The sequence below is a fragment of the Erpetoichthys calabaricus genome, chromosome 18, assembly GCF_900747795.2.
Source record: "Erpetoichthys calabaricus chromosome 18, fErpCal1.3, whole genome shotgun sequence".
Lineage (NCBI taxonomy): Eukaryota > Metazoa > Chordata > Cladistia > Polypteriformes > Polypteridae > Erpetoichthys > Erpetoichthys calabaricus.
Window position 1 is genome coordinate 89,013,816 of NC_041411.2, and position 26,076 is coordinate 89,039,891.

Consider the following 26,076-nt stretch of genomic DNA (forward strand, 5'->3'; position numbering starts at 1 on the left):
TCCCACCCGGCTCTGGGGCAGCCACTGACATCACTTCTGGTTCCGGTCGGGACGACATCACTTCCGCTACTGGCCTTTAAAGCTGCCATCTTGCTACCTGGAGTTCAGTTCTGTTTTGGACTCGATTGAATGAACATGTCTCTGTTCTTGAATAGCTTTTGCAGCCATAATCGATTAAATGGGTGGCTGCCCCAAACCTTCTCGATGTCTTTTGGTCGTTCTTCTGACACTATCTATCTATCTCTCTATCTATCTATTACGTAATAGAAGTAGGTGGCATTTTAAACAATGTAGGAATAAAAAATCATTCATTTATTTAGAACAGAGGTGTCCAACTCCAGTCCTGGTGGGCCTCAGTGGCTGCAGGTTTTCATTCTAAACATCTTCTTACTCAGTAAGCCGTTTTTGCTGCTGATTAACTTGTTCTGCCTTAGTTTTAATTGATGTGACTCAGACCCCTTAGTGGTTTCTTTTTCCTTAATGAGCAGCCAAAAAATAATGAGACACATGACCAGCTAACCTGAAAAAGAAAGGTGAAGGTCTCGGTCATGTTGGTCTGCTCAGGTCACCAAAACATCTTGACGGTGGTCTTAGAAAACACAGAAAACCAACAGTCTGCTATGGCAGAATGAGAGCAGCAACAAGTCCTGATATTCAATAATGACTTTAATTAACAGCAAGAATCGGCTTCTCATTAAGAAACTGGTTGGACTGAAATTGGCTGGAGTTTGATATTCCAATTTAGCTGGTCATCTGTTGGCTCGTTTCACATCTCATTTCTATTTGGCTGCCATTTAATGAAGAAATGAATCCATTCAGAGGAATGAATCCTTAAAAACAGTGCTATTAAAATGAAGGGGAAAGGAGTTAATTAGCAGTGAAAACTGGTCACTGATTAGAAAAAGGGTTAGAATGAAAACCTGCAGCCACTGCGGCCCACTAGGACTGGAGTTGGACATACCTGATATAGAAGGTAGCTTTACTCAAGGTGGTTTGCAATACTGTTTATAAATCTAATAATTATAATGTATATATAGACTAGTCAGTAAATATTTCACTCACAACATCTGCTTTTCTGGTCTCTGCTGGTTGCTCTCTTCTGTTTAACTTCACGTAATCGGCGGGTTAGTTGTTTGTGAGTGACAGTGTGGTTATTGTTGTCTTTTAAAATTTCCTTCATCTTTCCAAAGCTGAAAAAGCCAAAGCAGCTTCAGGTCTCCTTTTAAGCACAGTCATTACTTTAAAAACTGAATGTGTCTGCAAGCCTCCCCTCTACAACAAGACAGAAGCATCAAGATGACCGGGAGCTGCCAATATGCTCAGCAAGAGTGACCACACAACATAAACTCGGAGTTGCACTCTTTTCCTTCTGCTACCTTCCATTCTGAAATATTCCAGATCATATATGCTGCTGATTAAAACTCATTGAAAGAAATAATTTGAATATATTCCTGTTTCACACTCCTTCAATCCTGCCACTTCCAAATAAAAGGGGAAAAACATAGAAAGTAAATTTCTATCTAGAAAATGTATATATTGTTATTAAAACTCAGGGTATGGTTCTCTTTAGATATGTTTTTAATGGTGGGACATGAATCAGGCCTATTATCATTAAACACAGCCTCATCTGCAAAGGGAATTGGCATGAAGGAGATGGACAAGTGAAGATGCTTCAGGACACCTCTTCACTACTCCTGACAATCCTATTGATACTGACACTAATACCTTAAGAAGCACTTTACTCTTTGATTACAAAAATCTCCCTGGACGGCTCGCTATCAAATTACAACACTTGGATTTTGTAAATGTATACCACTTTTCTTTGCAGAAGAGTTCAAACTAAGGCAAATTTCAAAAGCATCTCATTTGCACTGCTCATTTTAAAGGTGTCCACAGATTTTTGCAGGTTTGGACAACAAAAATATCTTGATACCAGTAATGGCGCACTGCACGATAACATGCAGTGAATACACTTGAAAAGAGAACTAAAATACAGTCTGTGCATCATATTATTAATTCTGAGGTGTAATGTTTGTCACGTCAACAGGATATTTGTACAGGATATGTACGAGGGAAGTGTGACCGTGGTGAGGTCTGTGGTACGAGTGACGGATGCATTCAAGGTGGAGGTGGGATTATATCAGGGATTGGCTCAGAGCCCTTTCTTATTTGCAATGGTGATGGACAGGTTGACAGACGAGGGTAGACAGGAGCCCCCATGGACTATGATGTTTGCTGATGACATTGTGATCTGTAGCGATAGTAGGGAGCAGGTTGAGAAGACCCTGGAGAGGTGGAGATATGCTCTAGAGAGCAATGAAGGTCATTAGGAACAAGACAGAATACATGTGTGTAAATAAGAGGGAGGATAGTGGAATGGTGAGGATGCAGGAAGTAGAGATGGCGAAGGTGGATGAGTTTAAATACTTGGGATCAACAGTACAGAGTAACGAGGATTGTAAAAGAGAAGTGAAAAAGAGAGTGCAGGCAGGGTGGAATGCGTGCAGAAGAGTGTCAGGAGTGATTTGTGATAGACGGATATTAGCAAGAGTGATAGGGAAGGTCTACAGGACAGTAGTGAGACTAGCTATGTTATATGGGTTGGAGACGTTGGCACTGACCAGAAAGCAGGAGACAGAGCTGGAGGTAGCAGAGTTAAAGATGCTAAGAATTGCTTTGGGTATGATAAGGATGGACAGGATTAGAAATGAGGACATTAGAGGGTCAACTCAGGTTGGATAGTTTGGAGGCAAAGTCAGAGAGGCAAGATTGCATTGGTTTGGACATGTGCAGAGGAGAGATGCTGGGTATATTGGGAGAAGGATGCTAGGGATAGAGCTGCCAGGCAAGAGAAAAAGAGGAAAGCCTAAGAGAAGGTTTATGGATGTGGTGAGAGAGGACATGCAGGTAATGAGTGTAGCAGAGCAAGATGTAGAGGACAGAAAGATATGAAAGAAGATGATCCGCTGTGGCAACTCCTAATGGGAGCAGCCGAAAGAAGAAGAATGTTTGTCACGTCAACATGTATTCTACTAACGGCTTGGTGATATGAATAATTGTGCAAGTGAGTTGTCATGTAGCTGGCTTGGCTGCTTTTCCCTATTTGATCAAGGGTGTCGTCATTTCCCAGTTTCCACAGAGCTTCATTATATTGAAAGGAATTTAGTTAAAATGAACATTCTATTTTATAAAGGTTCTTCAAGACTGTTTTGTGTCTAGCCGGGGATTTTGACAGCGTTTACGAAGTGTGTATTATGTTATTAGAAATGCTTTTGTATCTTTTTGGGATTTACATGCTTTGGAACTCCACGTTCATAACAATCTGAGGGACACTGACCTTGTCATATTTATTTTCAGTGCTGATACATTTTGTAGCCATTTGTCTTTTGCATCTGCTCCGACACTTTATTTTGTAAAAGTAAAATTAGACGGCTGCGGTGTGTTGGCACCCTGCCCGGGATTGGTTCCTGCCTTGTGCCCTGTGTTGGCTGGGATTGGCTCCAGCAAACCCCTGTGACCCTGTGTTCAGATTCAGCGGGTTGGAAAATGGATGGATGGATGGAAAATTAGACGGAGTGAGTGTGCTGACCCCGAAAAATTGTTGTTAAGATCTAAAGAAGTCAAGGTAACATGGGAATTCTAAAAAGACACTAAAATGCTAGAGAAAGTGATTAGCTATAATAGGATTTTCAGAAGAGATTTAATTTTTAAGCTTTTGATTTCATCTGTTGTCATACTTTAATTTGCTGGGAAAGGTTGACATTTTAAATCTTTTTAGGCATTGATTTACCATGTGCACCAGTGGATTAACATTTTATTCCAGTAATTCTGCACAAAACTATAATTTGATGTATACTTTCAACACATTAAGGATTAAACAAAGACAGTTTTTATTCCTTATTGTTTGTTGTCAGCCCTCATTTTTCCTAATACAAAACATGCCCAGTGCAGTCTTGTATGTTTTTTCATGTGTGGTTTACAAAGAGATAAACATTTAGTGCCTAAGGCCTAGAAAAAGAGACTTTAATTTGCTCTCTTGCTCTATTTCTCATTCTTTTCCTACTATGTTATTTTAGAAAGCAGCTATCTATGTAAAATATATTAATCTTCTGATTGTTTCAAAAAGACTATATCTGTACTATGTTCAAATTCTAAGAGCCTTGCAGGTAAGTCCATAATTACTAGTAAGAGTGTTCTTATTACTGACACCAGCTTCATCAATCCCAAGCACAAAAAGTTATTGCATTTCTTGTAGAAGTTTACTTTAATGAAACTTGCAGATCATTTTGAGGAATTCTTTACAGTTGATTCTGAAAGTAGGCAGACGAATGGGATTGTGATCAAGGGGTAGGAAATGTGATACAGCAGATTTGTAGAGGACTTAATCATAGTGGCTCTCATATACAGTGCATTCAGAAAGCATTTAGACCTCTTCACTTTCTGCACAAACAAACATTTGATAATTTTGCCCATCAATCTACTGTACACTTAATCTATATATATAAAAGCCAAATACCACTGACTCACTCATCACGAAATCTCCAGAACCATGAGGACTTGGGACTTGAAATTTGGAATGTAGGTTACCCTTGGCCCATAGGTGCTCGATAAGAAGCGGTTTTAAAAATTTCATGGTGCAAGTGTGAAGTTTCTTATAGCTTTTTAGACCCGTTTGTATGTCTGTCCGCTTTTCACAACAGAACTACTTAACGGATTTAGATCTGTTTTTTTTCTATAATTTGCTTGAACATTCTGTTGATTTTATGACTTTCTCATCATGCTAAGTATCATAGTTTGCTTGCGGTACCGATTTATTAGTGCGAATCCGAGAGAGACTCATCGGGCTGCAGGGAGGGAGACGGGGCCCTCCTCACTCACGCATCTGCCTCGGGGCGTAACCTTAACTCCGCTTAGTTAGCGAACTAGAGAACTACGTAACAAATTTAGATTGTTTTTTTTTTTCTATAATTTGCTTGAACATTCAGTTGAATTTACGGCTTCTCTCATTGTGCTAAGAATCATAGTTCACTTACAGGAGCGATATATTCGCGCTAATCTGCTGTCACTGTCCTGCTCCACTGACAGACTGAGGAGATCGTTCCTCCCCCACACTATGCGACTCTTCAGTTCCACCCGGGGGGGTAAACTTTAACATTATACAAAGTTACTGTCTGTTATGCCTGAATTTTTATCACTCTTTAATGTATTGTGTTTTATCAGTATGCTGCTGCTGGAGTATGTGAATTTCCCCTTGGGGATTAATAAAGTATCTATCTATCTATCTATCTATCTATCTATCTATCTATCTATCTATCTATCTATCTATCTATCTATCTATCTATCTATCTATCTATCTATCTATCTATCTATCTATCTATCTATCTATCTATCTATCTATCTATCTATCTATCTATCTATCTATCTATCTATCTATCTATCTATCTATCTATCTATCTATCTAAGGGGGAAGAGTGGCATCAGGAGTAGAGAGTCGGGCAGGGCCCTCCTCACTGTCCTGTTTCACTAATACACAGGCAAAGCTGCAGGGGATGGCTAGTAAGTCATAATTACAAAGTGAAAGCATGTTTTCAGAAAGGTTTGCAAATGTATTCAAAAATCAAAAACTGAAATCTCTCATTCATTCAAGTATTCAGACCTTTTGCTGTGGCACTCCAAGTGGTGGTCAGGTGCATCCCGCTTGCTTTAATTCTCCTTAACATGCATCTAGAACTTGATTGGAGTCCACCTGTGGCAGAGTGAATTGATTGGACACCATTTCAAAAGGCATACGTCTGTGTATATAATGGGTCTCACAATTCACTGTGCTTGTCAGGACAAAAACCAGGCCATGAAGATCAAAGACCTCTCCATAGACATCCACGATCAAACTGTGGTAAGGCATAGATTGGGTGAGGGTATACAACCATTTATAAACCTTTGAGTATTCCCAGGAGCACACTGGCCTCAATAATTGAGAAAAGGAAGAGGTTTGGAACCACTGGGACTCTTACTAATGTTGGCCATTCAGCCAACCTGAGTAACTGGGCAAGAAGGGTTTTGATCAGGGAGGTGACCAAGGACCCAATGATCACTTCAACAGAGCTTTAGGAAAACCTCTGCTGAAATGGGATAACCTGACTAAAGGACAACCATCTCAGCAGCACTCCTTCAATCACGCAGAAGCCACTCTGTTGCATAAAAGGCATATGAAAGCCAAATGGCATTTCAAGGACTCTGACAGCATGAGGAGAAAGATTCTCTGTTCTGATGAGACAAAAGTAAAATCTCTGGGTGGAACACCAAGCACTGTGTCTAGCAAGAACATCTCACTGCTCATCACCTGCCTATTACCATTCCTATAGTGAAGCATGGTGGTGGCAGAATTATGCTATGGGGGTGCTTCTCTGCAGCAGGAACAGGGTGACTGGTCAGAACTGAGGGAAGGAAAAACACAGCCAAATAAAGAGAGGTCCTTAAAGAAAACCTGCTATAGAGTGCATGAATCACCTTTCAGTACTACAGTGACCCAAAGTATACGGCTAAGACGATGGTGGAGTGGCTTTGGGATATGTCTCTGAGTGTCCAAGCCAAACCCAGTCCTGTACCCCACAGAACATGAGTAGCCCTGAAGATGGCAGTTTACAGACACTTCCATCTAATCTAATGGAGCTTCAGAGGATCTGGCATGAAGAATGGGATAAATTGCCCAAATCCACATGTGCAAAGCAAAGCTGTACTGTAATTGCTGCCAAAGGGGCTTCTACAGTGCTGCACACTTTTATGAATGAAACTTTTCAGTTTTTGATTTCTAGTACACTTACAAACCTTTCTGAAAACATGGTGTCACTTTCTCATTATGAGTTATTGAGTGTAGACTGATGGACAAAAATGGCAACTGTTTCGATTTAAACTTTAATCTACAACACAATAAAGTCTGTGAAAGTGAAGGGGTCGTTATACTTTTTGAATCCATGGTCTCGATGCATTGTTTTATAATCTATTAATGAAAGGATGGGGTGAAGTGCGGGGGGTATGGCCACTCATAATTAAGGATTGCGTGCCAGTCATTTGCTTTCTTATTATACCGTGTTACCGATCATTCATCCTAATGTAGTATTTTAATATTAGAAACCACAATACAGTTTTTTTATATATAAGAATTTATGTACATCAGGAAACAAAACTTAATGGTAGCAAAGTACTGAATTAAGGGTCTAAGAACTTAAATGAATGAGAGATTTCAGTTTTTAATTTTTAATGAATTTGCAAACCTTTCTGAAAATGTGTTTTGGTCATTATGAGTTATTGAGTGTAGTTAGATGAGCAAAAATGGCAAATATATCTATTTAAAATGAAGTCTACAACACAATAAAGTGTGCAGAAAGTGAGGAGGTCTAATTACTTTCTTAATACACAGTATATGAGAACAACAATGATTAAGTCTTCTCCAAACCTCACATTTCCTGTCCCTTGATCATAATTACATTCATCTGCCTATTAGTGTTCTATCATAATAAAGATTCAAAGTAATTAATCAAAGCTACAGCGAATATAGTCAAAATTTTTAAACAAGCCTCGCACTCTTCTACAATGCTGAATGACCACCGATCCTTCTGATCTCACGCTTTTCTTTTCAGATGGCTGCTTCAGATTCACTCTGTCCTTCTACACCTTTGCCACCTCCTCTTTCTTCATCAGCTTCTTCTTCCAAACTTGCTCTTACATGCATGTCTTCTCTGCATATTCCAGTTTAGGCGCATTCCTAATGAAGCCTCAACAGCCAAGATTTTAGGTTTATAACCTTCTTTTTTATTTCTACAGTGTCAAATATCATCTGATATTCCCTCATTCTGCATACCAAAATCCCCCTAGATATGTAGATACAGTATAGTGTGACTGACAAAAATATAAAACACCTGCCAAAAGATGAAGCAACCCATTTTACGTTGGTTTATTATTACAAGGTATGACTGTTCTCAAGTAGGTCATTGATAATTGCTTCATATTAATCCTGTAGCTTAAAAAGTATTTCTTTAGCACCTGTGTTTTTCTACCATTAGAGACGTGAAACGTGGAAAACAAGCAGACACTTGGCTATATGGAACAGAAGAACGTGCGGGTGGAGAGGTTTACATTGTGAAACACTTTGGACTTTGAATGTGTCAGGGTGGAACAGCACAGAATGCCACCACACCTTCCCATGTGCATCATAAAAGCACAGCCAAGGGAGGCGTTGGCATTCCCAGACTTTTTGAAGGTAAAACAGCAGTTTTATCAGTCAGTCTGCACAGTTACTGGATAGAGTATTGTGCACATTTGCTACAATGTAGTTGAAGGGGCGAAAGTCCAGCAAATCGTACCATTTTTCTGTCATTTTTAACTAGATAAGACATAGGAAATAATATGTAAACTTCATAATTTAGAGAGTACAAATTTCAAATGTGAACATTTTCTTATTTGTTTGCATAATATGAATTGATTTCTAAACTAACTTACTAAGTATGTAGTCTTATGAAGTTCGGCCTATCCTGGCATCATCACCAGAGTGTGGATCAGACTTGCATGGGGGTAACACACCCACACCCTCATTGCTACATAAAGCCGATTTGTATTTTCCATTCAGCCTAACTGAAAGTCCTTGAATTATGAAAGGAAAGAAAAAAACAAATAAACGAGAAGAAAATGCTAGCCACAGCTACGACCTGAAATCAGACCAAGCACTTTGAATTTGTAAAAGTATGCATTGCACCACTGTGCTTTTGATTTAAGATACCTTACAATTAATTCATTTTACAATGGAAACAGAGCCTAAACTGCTACTGCTTGTACCACAGTAAAATATTTTACTCTTCTTATTGTAAAATGTCTCAAAAATCCACTTGCCAAATATACACTTTTATAACTTATGATGTATGAAGCTGCTTCCCAGGCACATTTTATCATGGCAAACATCTAATTCCATTATTTTCAACATTTTAAAATGAGCTCTTGTCAGAAGGAAACAAGTTTGCAAATAGAAGTATTTTTTATTTGTATTTTATTAAACACTAGCTATGTTACTTTCCGAAGACAGGTCCTCTCTTGCCTTACTTAATGCTCTGTACATTCCTCCTAAACCTTCTGTTGGTATCCTCTTGTGTCTCAACCTCTCTTGCCCAGTGCTTTCTCTCTTGACTGCAATCAAGACTCTGTTATTTCAAGTGTTGCCCGCCTCCTGTCCATTTTTGGACTACCACTAATGGTAGATGGGCCCCTACTACTCTAGAAGCAGACTGGCGCAGTCACCCACAGCCCCAAAGAAGGCACTTGGAGTCTCAGGACAGGCAACGAACGTACAACAATCATGTACCACAAAGCTGAGTTTGTCTGCTTGGGTTGAATGAGAAGTGAAATCCACACAAGCTCCAAAAAAATGTAAAAGTGCATGCATGCGCCATCTCATCAAGTGCAGGTCACAATTCTAAAAGCTTGACTGCATAGAATTCACACCAACTCCTGTAGCTGTGGTTGAGCGTGAGCAGAGCAGACCGCTCCATACACACACATGTCAATCGTAGTGAGAAGTGAGGTGCATGCAAATGCCACAAAAATTTAAAAGTGCATGCATGCGCCATCTAGTGGCTGTGATTGAGTGTGAGCAAGAGTGGACTGCTCCATACACACACACACACACACACACACACACACACACGCACACACACACACACACACAGGCCTTTCATTTATATACAATATGTCTAATAGTACATACAGGTATATTAGTCAAAGTATTGAGGCATTATTTCAAGAACATAAATTTTGACTCGATGTTTCTTGAATATTTTAAATTGTACTTCCAGATGGGCTTAAAGTGGAGAAGGACAAACAAACTGTGATTGCCTTTACTACACTATTGGCACGCAGACTTATTTTGCTAAACTGGAAGAATCCTAACTCTCCTCTTTTAAGTCGGTGGGTAATTGATGTTTTATATTATTTGAAATTGGAAAAAATCTGATTTTCACTTAGAGGATCTGTGCAGAACTTTTTCAAAACCTGTCAGGATCTAATCAACAACATTTTAGAATAAGCTCTTAAAGCACTGAGGAAGCAGATCCTCTTCCCATTTCTATTTCTTCTCCATTTATCTTTATCTGCCTATTAAACTCATCAATTTATTTATTTTTAATAGCTTTAAGTTTTACTCTATTGGCCATGCTCTCTTTCTCAGGAGTGGGGGTTGATTTGTTTTCAATCATGTTTTTGTAAACATTTATCTGTTTGTATGGAATGGTTACAATAAAATCAATAAAATTTAAAAAAAAATTGTAACTATCAGATATTTCCACACATAAAGCATATTCCTAAGATGAGTATTTTGTAACTGTCAGTTACTACATATATGCTTTAAAACAACTCCATATTACATTGAAGGCGGCTTCACTAAAATAACAAAACAGTGTTGTGCCACTACTATTACTTCTTCTGTATTTCAGAATGTATGGGGGTCTTGACTCAAATGAAAATGTATTACTCCTGAACACCAGTGAGATTTAAGGTCTAGTAGTTGAGTGAGAAAAGGCACTCATGTAGGATAGCTAGTCGATACTTGGCGTGTTCTTTTCTTTTCTTTTTTCTTTTCTTTTCTTCATTATGTAAAGCACTTTGAGCTACTTTTTATATGAAAATGTGCTATATAAATAAATGTTGTTGTTGTTGTGTTAACATCCCACCCAAAACCATGACTTCCAGGTACTTTGTGGGATTTTTGGACAAGTAAAGATGAAAACATACAAAATATACAAATTGGTGCAACTGCTGTGAAGGTAAACCTGAAACAGTCAACTAATTCGTAGCTGAAGACGCGCAGATGAGTCTGCAGATTTGCTTTTCAACTCCAGATTTTGAAATTTCAAATCTTTGTAGAAGGGCTTCGAGACCAGTTTAGAAATGCCAAGAAAAAGTAGTAAGTGGTCTTGTTTGGTCATGTAATCTGAAACTTTGAATCGTACCTGTGCTCATCCCTCTCTTCTGTGTTTGATTAAACATACTTACATATTTTGTCCACCCTGCTTATATTATGATTGGTGTTTTTTGTTTTTTTTTACTTTTTTATATTTTTCTGTACTTATTAAGATTTTTTGGCTCACATAATTCATTTCTGACGTTGTTTACTTCTTAAATCCAAGATTGTGGATAATTCAGATTAAATCTCTTTGTGGTTGTTGTTTTGCTCTTTATTAGTATTAAAAGACTCCCTTTTGGCTTTAACTTTCAATTTTGAAATACGCTTAGGCTTTAATGGCAGACATGAAAGATTTTTGGCTCCAATCTTTTTGCTTGTATTTTTTTGACATTTTTTCTCCTGATCAACTGCACTGTTCAAAGGTCACCTGATTTTATGGCAAACATACAGTAAGTGGTGTCATTCTGAGTCCAGAAAGCCACCAAGTGGGCTTCCACCAGTCAGGGGTCACAGAAATACCATTTAGCCAGTTCTCATAACTGCTTTTCATCCCTGCCTATACAGTATATGGTACAAATCCCACTTTAGTTTATATGAAGGAACATATTCCCCTACCCATATACTGTATATCCACTCCCACTTCTGTCCTTTATGGGATCTATTATATATTAAGATTTATAAGTACCCAAAAACAGAACACATTAACATATTAAAACAGGACTGCTGTTTAAAAGGCCTGAAGGAGAATCCTACTTCTGTTGTGCATAATATTTTCACAGAATCCTGCAGCTTTTAGAGCATGAAGGAATAGTACTTGTACTGTGCATTGTCTGCAATTGTCAGTGTAACAGTAGACAATAGCAACAAAATGTCAGCACGTAAGATTATTGCTGTTACACTCAATCTACAGAAGGGCTTTTAGCTTTTACAAGAATTCTAAAAAGATATTAAAAACCATAATTATAGAGATGCACAAATGAACACAAGGAATCCCAATGCGCTAACAATACTAGGCAATCTAAAATGGCTGTTTCTTATACAATGCTTTGAAAACCTGGAGCAATATACAAATCACCAAATGGCAAAACAACAAAAAATAGGGAAGTTCAATCAAGCAAAACAAGCTCATTTAAAAAACAAAAGTATTTTTGTCAAGTGTCAAGAAGAAAACAAAAGCTCTGCATTCTCGAACCCTGGAGCAAAATAACCTGTCATGGTTTAAAAAAGAAAATTCTAAGGGGACATTTCTAAACTAAAATACTAAATGGAGTTTTTCAGATATTCAACTATATCTCTACAAAAAGAATTATGCAATGATTTCTGGAAAATTAAAATTAATTATTGAAAGAAAGAAAGAAAGAAAGAAAGAAAGAAAGAAAGAAAGAAAGAAAGAAAGAAAGAAAGAAAGAAAGAAAGAAAGAAAGAAAGAAAGAAAGAAAGAGCATGTTCACAAATGTCTAAACTTTTATATAAACACGTATAAAATCAAATCACTATTTTGTAATGATACAGCATTCTCATTAAATTTAACGTTATCTGTTTAATACTGAAGTTTTGTTTACCAGTTCTATCCATGCAGACTCACCCTCATTCTCGTCATAACTTTAGTCGTGCTGATAACAGTAAAGCTCAAAGTACATGTTAGTATTTAATGTAGAAACGCATTCTTAAATATTAGCATGGCTGGCTAAGACAAGATAAGATTCAGCCTTGCTACATTTCTGTTTTGTATGTTTTTCTGCTATACACAAAAAAATATATATATATTAAAATATATATAAATATATATATTTTAATGGGACCCCTAACAATATACCGTATATACTCGCATTTAAGTTCTCCCATATATAAGTTGTGGCTCAATTTTACCATATAATTTCCGGTGTTTTATAATGTCGGTCGTATAAGTCGAATACGGAAATCTCACGCTATTGGTCCAAGAGATTATGATATGCTAATGCCCACCTGAGAGAGTAACAATGGTGCACATGGCCTTTTTTTTTCTATGTATTGTACCTATGTGACCACACGGTAATCCCCAAACTATTCTGAAGCAACGATTGAACTGTTTTGTGTTTTTTGTATCTCACACCCTCATACACCTTTATTGTAAGAGCATCCCTTATCTACGATGGAGCGTTCAATCAGAAGAACATATGAAGCTGGTTTTAAATTTAAATTAAGTTGTTAAAGTGGCGAAAGAAATTGGTAACTGCGCTGCTGCAACAAAATGTGATGTGTCTGAGAAACTGGGGCGAATTTTGGAGGAAGCAAGAAGATGTAAAAAAAAAAATCAAGTGTCGCATTTTTCAATGGGAGTATAAGTCGGGGTCTGATTTTATGATCACTTTTTTGGGTTTCAAGACCCAACTTATACACGAGTATATACAGTATTTGTTAACTTCTTAAAGGTGCTCCGGGCCAGTAGAGGGCACTGTGCATGGGAACAGCCAGTCTGGCACTTCCCAGTCACATTCCATACTATAGGGAGCCTGCTAGGAAACTTGGTGCCACTAGGGAGAGTTCCTCAGGGGGCCTGGTAACCAGAAGTACTTAGAAAGGTTTACTTGGACGTATTCCTGTACCCAGACCTCTACAGAGAAAACTTTGCATTGGGAAATAGCTCTTGACAAGGACTCTATTTGATGGAAGAAGAACAAAAAAAATGTGGAGAAAGAAGGGTAAAAGGGTTAGCTGAAAAGAGCAAGGGGGTAGTGGGCAAGTGGAAAAACTACCCAAGGAAGTCAGATATCTGTGTGTAGAAAGACCAGAAAGCTTAGCCGTTGTTATTTTTACACATTTTGGCTTTATTGTTAACTTTTGTGGTTAATAAAACCCAGTTTATTTATTACTTTGGTTATTCTGGTCATTATTTGAGTTTGAGGGATGGCTCACTAGTGCTGCCTAAAGTCCACAGAGTGAAATTTAAAATATGTTGATTCTCTATTAAAATCTCAATATACTTTGATGGAAGTAACAGGCACTGTGTAAGCACTTTATAATATGCCAGACTGTATTTAAGGTTGAGAAGAAGACTGTACCCTGGGGCTCATTCACATACTGGGCAATTTAGAATCACCAATCAACTTAACATGCACCTCTGATGTGGGAGGAAGGTGAGAATACCAGAGAAAAACCTAAACAGGCACTGGGAGGACATAAAAGGCCTCCGTACAGACAAAGACCAGTGAGTGCCCATATTTATCAAGCATCTCAGAGTTGGAAAAAGATCCTAACTGGCTCAAAAATCTCAAAGTGACGCACATTTGGTCCTACACTAAGGAATACAAGTAAAAGAATTTTATCAATTTTACTAATTCAGGAAACTAGTCCTAACTTTACTAAGAGTTAGGAGAGTTTGTGAGCCTCCAGAATGTGGCATTCAGGCATTCCTGAAAAGGCAAAATCTTTTGGAAATGCTGAACAACAATGAACTCGTAACAAGTGTCACACACGTGCGCATGGGAGGCAGCTAAAGGGCTTGAGTGAAGGCAGTTCTGAGGCATGCCGGGATGTGGCAGAGTGCACTGACTCTTTTTCTTCCTTTCCTGTAGACAATTCACGGGAGATTCCACCTGGCTCTCTTGAAGTCACTTCCGGGACCGAGCCAATGGAAGGAGACCTTACCGGCTCCGGCCCCTGTGATGTCACGTCTGGGCTCGAAACCAATGGTTGAAGAACATGGGCCCGATCCTTATGACCTCACTTCCTGTCTTCCCCTTTAAAAGCCTGCCCCTTTTCCCTATTCCCTCAGTCTTGTTTTAGGCTCTGTTGTGAGCACATCAGTGCTATATTTCAAAAGAAAGCAACTTTGCAGCCAGGAGAACAAATTATACGGGTGGCTGCCCCAAACCTTTATGTGACTATGTCTCATTTTTGTGACACAAGATATTGATTTTTCAGAGATGAAATAATATTTGTAACAAATCTTGAACATCAAGTGATTGCTCCAATTACACAAAATGCTCTGTCAGACAAAATTAAATTGTTGGTAACATTACTTTTTTGGGGGTAATTAGAAAACCCAGCTTTTGCAATATCATTCAAATTATTATAACCAATGATTTCTCCAATTTTGCACCAATCGTTGCACACCCTTACAACTTGTGAGGTAACATGCAGATTTACACATTTCCTCACCAGTTTACATGTGATAATGTTAAAGGTAGCCATATTTATGCAAATCATTGTGTTTTCTGGAGTTGTCGATATGATTAATTGGCACGCATATAAAGATGATTACATTTGTGAATCTCAAGTGATAACACAGTACCAACACACAGGTGGTCATGAGTGCAAACTGTGTTGTAGCAGTTAGAATATTATCATGCAGCTTGGTGGCACAGGATGGGTAAATGACAACAAAATTTCACACAGGTATGCTAAGTATTGCATTCTACACCCCCTGGAATATTCACATTACATTCTATAATTCCAGGAAGGTTCAAGAAGGCAGGTGGAGACTGATGGGTAAAATGAGCCTCCCAGAAGATAAGGAGGAATTACAGAATGAGGCACGGTGCAAGACCCTGGACAATGATTGTGAACGTGACTTCAGAAACAGCACAAGAATAGCCATGACTACTTTCAGTTATGTTTATTTTATGGCCATAACAGCGGAAAGGTGATTCTTCTGGAAGTACAGTTATGAATCATTTATTGTTAAATAAACACAGCCATTATCTGGCTTAACTTTCGTTTGATTTGAGTGTCTCAGCCTTTCCATCTCGGTGCTTGTTACTGTATTATTCTTGATGTTATTGCAAAGTAGCCTGGTTCTATGCATTCTCAAGCATGAACTCCTACTAATCTCTAGGAATAGGAGTAGGACACTTCAAAACTATTTCTCAGGTTCTATTGTGGGGCAGAGCAAATTCTTATCATAGTCAGAGGTTTAGTGCAATTCCTAGCAGTAATACTGAGAAGCTTGATAAATATGGGCACAGATGCAGGGTTTAATAGCAGTCTATTGCATTAATAAAGACCTCACAAAGTAACTGATGTAAAAACCAACTACTCACATTACAGTAGAACGCATTCCCAAATAGATCAAACCTCCTATATGTTAGACAATTCTAGATGTTTCTCATTAGTAGGATGTTCAAGGTGAAATCATTTGAACTCTGTTCCTAACTGTACTGTCAGACATAGGAGCCTTGTTAGTAAAACATTGGATTTTAAAGTGAAATGCTGCATATTAAATCCCAGCCTTGGGATTCATTCTGTGAGAATAAGTATTCTGAAGCTGCTCCAGTTCTAAACATTACCTTAGACCTGTATTTTAAGGTGTTTACTATAGAAAGACACAACATGGAATTGTCTGTATGTGAATTACATGCTATTACAAGCTTTTGTGATGAATGGGGACCAAACTAAAAGAATACAAGCAGCATTTAAAGAGTGATTCAGTCAAAGCAAGTGTGACATTAGATGAAGTAAAACAAATTACCAACTAGAAAAGCATTAGAACCAATTCCTGAGATCTGTAAAACTGATAAAGTATATTCAAGACTGACTAATCCCTCTCTTTGCCTATTTGACATTAGAAATAGTATTCAAGTTTCTGACCACAAAAGAAGTCATGTCATTCTCATTACGAATATGAAGAAAACTCTACTACTTTAGCTCTAAAAATACAAAAAAAGAAAGTCTGGAATGTAGTCAGATCTAAAAAAGGGAATACTACCAAGACTTTTTATGTACCGGAGGACAATGATGTGAGACGTCTGACAAATAGTTTCCTTGAAAAAATAAAAATGACGTGGCTGAATGTGCTATGTATAGATGAGCTAAATAAACCACTCATGTGCTCTGAGACTTGAGTATAACAAACGGTCCTTTTAAGTGTTTCTGAGTGCCACTCCATTCCACTGCCTCACATCCCCCTGAGTCACCAAAACATGTTTGTGTCCCTTCAACAATTATGCCAATTATGACAGTGGATGTCAGAAAGTGACAGCAATTGCTGATTGCTCTAATATCAACAGGGTTACCCTCAAAGTGCCCTGCTTCTATCTTATGTGTTTTTAACCATCCAGACATGTACAGTATGTATCAAACGTCTCAGAATAGGAAAACAGTCCTAACTGCCTCAAAAATCTTAGAGTAACACAAATTTGGTCTACTCTTAGAAGTAGGAGTAAAAGCATTTCATCAATTTTCCTATGTTTAGGAAACTATATCTAACTTCACCAGGATTTAGGAGAGCTCTCAAGCTGTCCTAACTCACTAGGAGATGCAATAAGATGGCATTCAGGCAGAGGTTGGCTCACACTTCCCAGGAAAGGCTCAATATTTTGGAAATGCTGGACAACAATAAACTCATAATGAACTCATAAAAAATATATTGATTTGACTGAGATGAACTAATATTTGTAATAAATTGTGTGCATCACATAATCGCTCCAGCTATGGAGAGAAGGCACTGTCAGCTGAAATTAAAGTGTTCGTAACTTTATGCTTTTTGGCCAGAGAAGCTCTGCAATAGCGATGATTTGGGTATGTCCCAACCAAACATTTGTTGAATTTTGCACCAACATTTGAACACCCTTGAAACGTGTGAGGTACACAGATTATACATTTGCCCACAACTCCATGTGAGGTAATGTTAAAGCAAGCCACATTCATGTAAACTGGAATGGATATAAAGATCATTGCCCAAAGTGTAAAATGAGCATGGGTGAATTGCAGGTGAATATCAACACATAGATGGTCATAGATGCAAACTGTATTGTAGAAGCCAGCATATTACCCTGAAGACTGGATGTGTGATTTGACAGCAATATGTCACACAGGTACACTGAGCTCCGCATTCCACAAACCCCTGGAATATTCACGTTACACTTCATAAACCAAGGAAGGTGGAGAAAGGCCGAAGGAGACTCCCAGGACATTGCATGGTTAGAGCCTCAGAGAAGATAAGGGTGGGTTCACAGAGATGGACACACCATGCCACAGCCGAAGACCATCAGGTACAGTGCAAGAGTGAACGCAATTTCATTAACAGTGCAAGAAGAGCCATGGCTAGTTTCAGTATAACTGTTACTTTACAAGGCATCTCCCGTGGCCATAACAGCGGGAGAGTAATTCTTATGAAAGTACGGCTGTGGCTTCTCGGGTCCTTTGAGTAGTGGGAAAAGTGTTACACAAATGTAAAGAATTATTATTACAATTATTATTAAATAAACACGTCCATTACCAAGCTTAACTCTAATTCAATGATACTGTCTTTGTCCTTCCATCTTGGTGTTTGTTGCAATATTATTCATGATGTAGTAATACAGCAAAAGTTATGGGCAGCTTAGCCGAATATGCTACCTTATTATTTTTTCTTTCTTCTTCGTTAACTTTGATAATTATTATTACTATTTTTATTATTTTTAAGGGTGGCACAGTGGTGCAGTGGGTAGCCTTCGCTTCCCAGGTCCTCCCTGTGTGGAGTTTGCATGTTCTCTCCGTGTCTGCGTGGGTTTCCTCTGGGTACTCCGGTTTCCTCCCACAGTCCAAAGACATGCAGGTTAGGTGCATTGGCGATTGGTGTGTGGGTGTGTGCACCCTGTGGTGGGCTGGCGCCCTGCCTGGGGTTTGTTTCCTGCCTTGTGCCCTGTGTTGGCTGGGATTGGCTCCAATGGACCCAGGATATAGCGGGTTGGATGATGGATGGATGGATTATTGTTAAACCTCAGCATTAGCATCAAAAAATTACCAAATGTAAAAAAAAAAAAAGGCCTGTAATAAAATCGTGACATCATTCACTCTGAAACATGGCATCCTACTCCTTACTGGGATGGGACTACAACGCTTTGAAAATACATATCATGTGCTACTTTCAGGTAGGATTAATTTTTGTCCTAGTATTACTGTTAGCACAATTCTTAGGAGTAATTCTGAGATGCCTGATAAACAGGGGCCCTGCTCTGCGGCAGGGTGACAAACTGATTCATGGCATGCAATCACATTCATTGGCATCATACAGTTCAACATATGGCATCAAAGTAGCATGGATCTCTTGAAAAGTGTCTATTCCACATGATACAAGGGTTTTATTTGTAAATTGTTCCTCTGTCTATAATAAACAAAGGTTTAAAGGTTTTATTTTATTTACTTATTTTCTGGTGTATCTGGAAACAGTTTCCTTCTCCAACCTGCTTGCAATCTTAAGCCTGAGAGTGCATCTGTTTCTTCAGAATCCCACAAAGGGTAGCCAGGAAATATTGCTCCCTAAAGCATTCATCAACCCCCCCCCCCCCCCCCCCCCCCCAGATATCTAAACAACTGCCCCTTCCTGTTTCTTGGTTCCTACAAAAGATGCTGAAGATATGGATGTGGAGCCTCAAGCTTCCTTTCTGTTTCCAGTGCATCTTTAGGATTGCAATTGTGAAGATTGTCATCATAATTGGCAAAGTGGAGATTGCACTACCAGAACAATTTTAGCGACTCAACAAAATTGTCTAAGGATGACAGGAAATGAGTCAAGAGTTTTTTATTTTCCTAGAGAACTTAATTTAAATACTAAATGATAGACAGGTGCCTGTGGAATTAAAGCATGTAAGTACTTTGAGACAGGACTAAAAATCTTTCTTCTTGTGTCAACGGCATGAACTTTACTAGAAGTGAAATGCAATTTTTTTCAGACGTTTTTGTTGTTAAGTGAAAGAAACGGAGTTTTGCTTAAAATGACATTTCACTTAATACTAATTACTGCTTTCTGGATTGTTGGTTTTGTTTGCTGTTGGCTTCTGGTATTTTGCCTAAATATTTTTAAACTTTTCCAAATAAACTTTCGAATTATTAAGAAACTTCTTTGTTATATGGGCCAGAAATGTTATGTCAGTCGCAAGTATCCAAACAGGATATGCTGGTCCAAGAGTCCGGCTGCTTTTTTAATTTCAGTCAACCTCCGTGAATTGCATGTTGGCAACAAGACAATGTGGCAACCACAAGAAAGGTGTTCACTAAACCAGGAGATGCACTTGAATGCTACAAACTGCTCAAAACACAGAAAGGGTGCTGCCAAAAACCAAACAGCTAAACCGCAAGCTAAGGCAAAACAAGAATTGCTAAGAGTTATTAATTAGAATTACATGTTGTCACCAAAACTGAGATATTAAAACCGCAGATAAAGCCAGGAAGTGAAACGCTAGGAGTTGTGAACCAAGAAACATAACATACTAACAGCAGAATGACTGAAGTTGTTTAAGGGATGAACCCGTAGTTTAGGATGCCACAGTGAATACCATAAAGCAACCGTGAAGTGGTGTTTTTAATAATAGTGTGTAATGTTCTGTCATCCCAGTCATAGAATGCCAAAAGCTACCAAATGGCAACATGAGGCACTTGAAATTAAACTATAAAAGTATCTATACTGGGATATAACTAATAATACACAGCAGATATGTATGAACATTCTTTAATCTTCCACAAGCCCACAACAGAGCTATGGGAACATTAAATAAGAAACATTTTTAACACAATGTCCCAATTCATAACAAGGGGTTTCATTTATAATTAATATGGAACATAAATATATGGGAGTAGAGTTGACAGAAATCTTGATAGTTCTGTGTCTAAAATTCTAAAATGTATCCTCTTTAATAAAATCCCTGTGTGCGTCCAGGTGTCCGTGTGTGTGTGTCTTCTGGAGAAGTGCGCATGCGCGGGGCACCGTGCGACGCGTGATATTACTGTCAGAGAAAGTTAGAGGCGTTTTACGGAAATACAAACCAGTATTACTGTGAGAGGAAATTAAAGGTACACAATACAGTGATGCATATTACAGCCACATACAAGCCAGTATTACTGTCAGAGGAGATTAAAGGCATATTACCGACGCGCACGCCTGTATTACCGTCAGAGAAAATTAAAGGTATATTACGGACGTACCAGCCAGTAGACGTACAAGACAGTATTACTGTCACAGAAAATTAAAGACACGCAATACACGGCGGCAGCCCACAAAGAACGGTCAGCTCAGCAAGTAAACATCAACAAAAGAAAGGCTGAAAGAAAGAAAAATACGACCAACAAAAAGAATGAGGTCAAAGTCCCTTGCCATTTAATATAGTCTGTTCCTACTAATGTTTATGCACTACTGTTCTAGCGCCCGTTATTGTAACGTGCTTAATGACTAGTAAAATAATAAAAAAGAAGAATAACATACAACAGTACCTGAAGGCATGTGGGTCACCCATCAACTTCAGCAATGGTGAACAATGCAGATCATTGAAAATATTCAATAGCTTTTAGATGGCATGCTGTCTGGTATTTCAAATTTAAGAGTAAAAATGGGTGTGAACATTTGCTAAAAGAAAGGGACCAAGGCTTTCATGTTGCCTGTAAGGTCAGAGAAAAATGACTGGGAGGCAATGTCTAGTACATGGAATGTATATCGAGCACCCTGGGTGGACTAAGTGTTGTCAGTAACTCTAAACAATTAGCACTAAATTGCAGGAGCTGCTTGAAGCCAAGATATGTTTGTATAATAAGAGAGGAGGTCCAAATGGCCACGTTCTCAGAAACCAAGATTGTCCGTTTCAAATCAAAAATGTACTGACGGTTTAACTACTCAATCTCACCAAGACTGGACACAAGTGACTACTAATGAAACACGGAAATCATTCAGCCTTTACAAATCAAAGAATACAATACAAGTGGGTGTGTGTTTGAGGGTGGGATGACATTTTCTGCTGAAAAGTAAACATACTGTACCCTGCTGCCTACCCCTGAAAAACTAACAGGGTGGGGATGTACTAGAATATATTTTTAAAAGCAGGTGCTGCTCTAAGAAACTGAGAGTCTGTATGTATTGGACTTCTTGTTCATCTGTTGTTACATGTTATTAATTTTAAAAAATGTACACATACATGCATGCATAAAAATAAATTAGAGCCACTATAGTGGTTCTGCGTAATCTGATAAGTATTCCCTTATCACTGCAATGAGCACTACAGCCAAAGGAAAATCAGGCACAAGCAAGCTTCTAGTAGTTATTTGTAGTTACTCATAAAATGTATAAAGTATTAAGCATAAATATACAATGTGTGGTTGACAACACTTGGGTCACCCAACAACTTCACCAGCATTGAACAATGCAGCTAATTGAAAATATGCATTAGGATTTAGAGGGCATGCTGATATTTTGGAGCAAAATAGGTGTGAACATTTGCTAACTACAAAGGGATCAAGGCTTTCACGTTGCCTGTGAACTTGAGAAAAAGGGCCCTGAGGCCATGTCTAGTAACATGCGTATACAGTACTATATATAAAAATAAAGAAGAGTCGCGACAGTGGTTGAGCATATACGGTATTCAATAAGCTGTTCCTATATCGCTAGAGTGAGCAGCCGGAGCAGATTCAGACACAAAATACAAGCCAACATTTGACGAAGAGTCACTGGTTCGGTGGAGATACTCCGTCCTGTTTAGGTTTGGGTTATTATTGGCGATCGGAAATTCAGCGTCAATTCTGCCATTCTATTGAACCCGCTGATCCATTAAGGGTGCCAGTGCTTGCTCGATCGGACTGGAAAGCAGTAACCAAACCTGATGTGAGAGTCCGTCCATCACTGGACACTTTCACGTACAGTAAACACAAGACTCCGTTTTCCGTTGCGTTTCCACACAGAACGTAGACACACGCAGAGGTAAGAAAAAAAAAGTTGTCACTTATATGTGTCTATCACTTTCCAACACTAAATAGAGCATTATTACGGGTAAGCAACCGTTCGTACCGCATCGTAGCGGTTAGAGGACATAAGCAGAGAAATTATGATGTCGTTCTCTGGGCATTGCGCTCACCATTTGCGCTTAGCATCGTTAAGTTTACACATTTCTAATTTCAGGTACTCAATGTGAATTTTCTCAGAGCAAATGCCACAGTAGCTAAGTCACTTTCTTAAGCCGTTTCTGCTCGCGCGGCATGCGAAGGAGTCGCTGAAGTGGCTGACCCAAGGTATCCAGCAGCAATCCAGTCACTCCTTTGGCTACACTGACGACGCACTTGACATGTCCTATTTCGTAATGTTAATTGCTGAAAAGCGATAAAAAGAATAAGGAAAATTGGCTCACCTGCTGACATCGAAGCAGTGGCAGCTCTCCACCTGCTACCAGTCAGTCCGAAACTCAGTCATAGTCTCCAGTCTTGGGAGGGGCTACGCGAGGCTCATCGAGAAGCGGCGACGCGGGCGAGGACACGGAATAAAGCAGGAAAAATGCTGCAGCTGCCGGAGAGCAGGTAAGCAGTTAACGTACGTCTCCGCCCACTCTGCCCAGCGTTTGCTGTGTGACCCGCACGCGCTATTGTGTGTCTCCAAGTGGCACACTCGACTCCAGATCACCTGCCGCACTCTTCGCACTAAGCGACCTTTCTGTTTTAGAATAGCTGGCATCGCTTCTGGTTTCGATTTGCTGGGTGTTCTTTAAGCTTAAAAAGTATCGGTTGCAACTTCAGTCTGTTACAGTTAACCGGATTTTTAAAAAATACGTAAATATAAATATGCCTAAACAAACATTAAAATAAAAAATATTAACTTTAAATGGGTTTGAAAAAGTGAATTCAATGAATTAAAGTTATATGTTAATGACAACAATATGCTGAATAAAGTATTGCAAAAAAGTATTAATCACGCGTCCTGTAGTTTTCTGTGTCCGTGTATCAGAGGATTATTTATTATATAAAGCCCCTTATGATTGTCAACTATGCAAAAGGCCCAATATAACAGAATGACTTTAATAACATTCAATATAGCTTTCTATTCATTGTTTAACTGATTAATTTATCATTCAATTCAATGTCTTAAATTTCTTCAGCTCTCTTAATATGAATGTGAGGTTTCATTTTTTATTTGAATACATTAGTAAACCTTTCTAAAAACGCAGTTTTCACTTTGGTCGCTATGGGTTATTAAGTGTAGATTGATGGGCACAAATGTCAAATTTATACATTTAGAAATAAATCAACAACATAATAAAGTGAACAGAAAATGTAGGGGTTTGAATAATTTCTAAATCCGCAGCAAGAAAGACATCCCATCCAGCCCTGTCTTGATCCAGGGTGGCACTCCAGTTCCCTTGGATATTTTCTACCTCCCCACAACTTTGAAATGAACTACCTCAGTTGGTATTATTGCTTTGTTTGGTGTCGATCCACCTTAGATAGCATGAAAGTTTTCTAAGCTGCTTTTTTGTCTTCCAGCATCCCTGTAATTTAAAACAGAAATTGAAAAATGATGGTGGCGCAGTGGTAGCGCTGCTGCCTCGCAGTTTGGAGACCCGGGTTCGCTTCCCGGGTTCTCCCTGCGTGGAGTTTGCATGTTCTCCCCGTGTCTGCGTGGGTTTCCTCCCACAGTCCAAAGACATGCTGGTTAGGTGGATTGGCGATTCTAAATTGGCCCTAGTGTGTGCTTGGTGTGTGGGTGTGTTTGTGTGTGTGTCCTGCGGTGGGTTGGCACCCTGCCCAGGATTGGTTCCTGGCTTGTGCCCTGTGTTGGCTGGGATTGGCTCCAGCAGACCCCCGTGACCCTGTGTTCGGGTTCAGCGGGTTGGAAAATGGATGGATGGAATTCAAAAATGGATGAATATGTAGGAATCTCATTTAACAACAACAACATGTATTTCTATAGCACATTTTCATACAATGATGTAGCTCAAATTGCTTTATAAGATGAAGGAAGAAAAGAGAGAGAAAAAAAAAAAAATAAGATTAGGCAATGCTAAGTAGCAAAGTATAAAGTAAGGTCCAATGGCCAGGAGAACAAAAAAAGAAAAACAACAAAAAAAAAATCTGCAGGGCTCCCAAGGCCACGAGACCACCCAGCTGCCACTGGGCATTCTATCTAACATACATGGTCTCAATTAGTCCTCATGGTTTTCAGACTTCATGTGGAAGAATTAGATGATGACGGTCATGTGGACATCAGGCCTATGATCCATCAATGTAAGGACATCACAGTGCTTTGATCAGGTGGTGGGGGTGCAGATCGCCACCACAGAAAACCAGAAAAAGAACAGCAGAGAAAGTAGGGGTTTGTATGGATTGCAGAGCCATGATAGAAATGATAATGAAAGCATCTACAGAATATCAGGGGTACACTAAAATGAAGCTCTGACAAAGCCATGTTAAAGTAATGGGTTTTTAGCAGTTTTTTTTAAAATGCTCCACCGTATTAGCCTTGCGAATTTCTATCAGTATCAGATTTTAGGTGCATAACAGCAGAAGGCCACCTCACCACTTCTTTTAAGTTTAGCTCTTGGAATTCTAAGCAGAGTCTCATTTGAAGATCTAAGGTTACGGTTTGGAGAGTAAGATGAGAGACATTCCAAGATATAGGATGGAGCGAGATTAGTTAAGGCTTTGTAAACCATAAGCAGGATTTTAAAGTCAATTCTAAATGGCACAAGTCTCATTTTTTTTGCTCCAGAGTTGTTATTGTTACTACTAGCCATGTTACCTGTTTCAAGACAGGTAGTAGAATCATTTAACAAATATTTGCCACCCCTTGCCCTATGTAGTGTCTGAACCTCCCTTCACTGGTGATCCCTGTCTCGAGTGTGTTCTTGTAAAGCCTGCTTCTCAGACTCTTGTCATTATTTTGAGGCACCTTTCTTGCCGTCCTGTCCGGTTTTATACTTTATACTTTAAAAGCGACTCTCTCGGCATGCGCCTTTTACTCCTCCTTGTGTGTCTCACACATTTTCTCCCCAAACTGGCCAATCAGATTGCTCTGAGGGACTGGACAGACATTTACATTTATTTCATTGGCCGATGCCTTCATCCAAAGAGATTCAATTGGTTACATTTCTTTTTCCAGATGGAGCACAGGCAGGTGAAGTGACTTGCTCATGGTCACACAGTGTCAGGATTTGAACCTACAACTTCAGGGTTTGAAGTCCAAAGCCTTAACCAATACGCCACACTGCCTGCAGACAGACCTTAGCATTTTATTATATAGAATATTATTCTTTTATTTGGCAGGGGCCTTTGTCTATATTCAACTACATAATGCCACATTGATTGCAATCAGTCAAATGGCCTAATGTTACTTTCTGGTTGTACATTGAACCCTCTTTCTATGGCAGGTGAATTCTTGACTTACATGCATTGAATCTCCATGACTTTCTGCCCACGGTTTAAAC

General features: G+C 38.9%; 1 protein-coding gene across 1 annotated transcript in view; it reads right to left on the reverse strand.

Moving 5' to 3' along the window:
- lamb2l (laminin, beta 2-like) overlaps positions 1-23,187 on the reverse strand; it is a 168,664-nt gene extending 145,477 nt beyond the window's left edge. Inside the window, exon 1 of the mRNA XM_028825429.2 lies at positions 23,011-23,187. The gene's annotated coding sequence lies outside the window, so the exon portion shown is untranslated. The remainder of the gene's footprint in view (positions 1-23,010) is intronic.
- Positions 23,188-26,076: the final 2,889 nt, after the last annotated feature.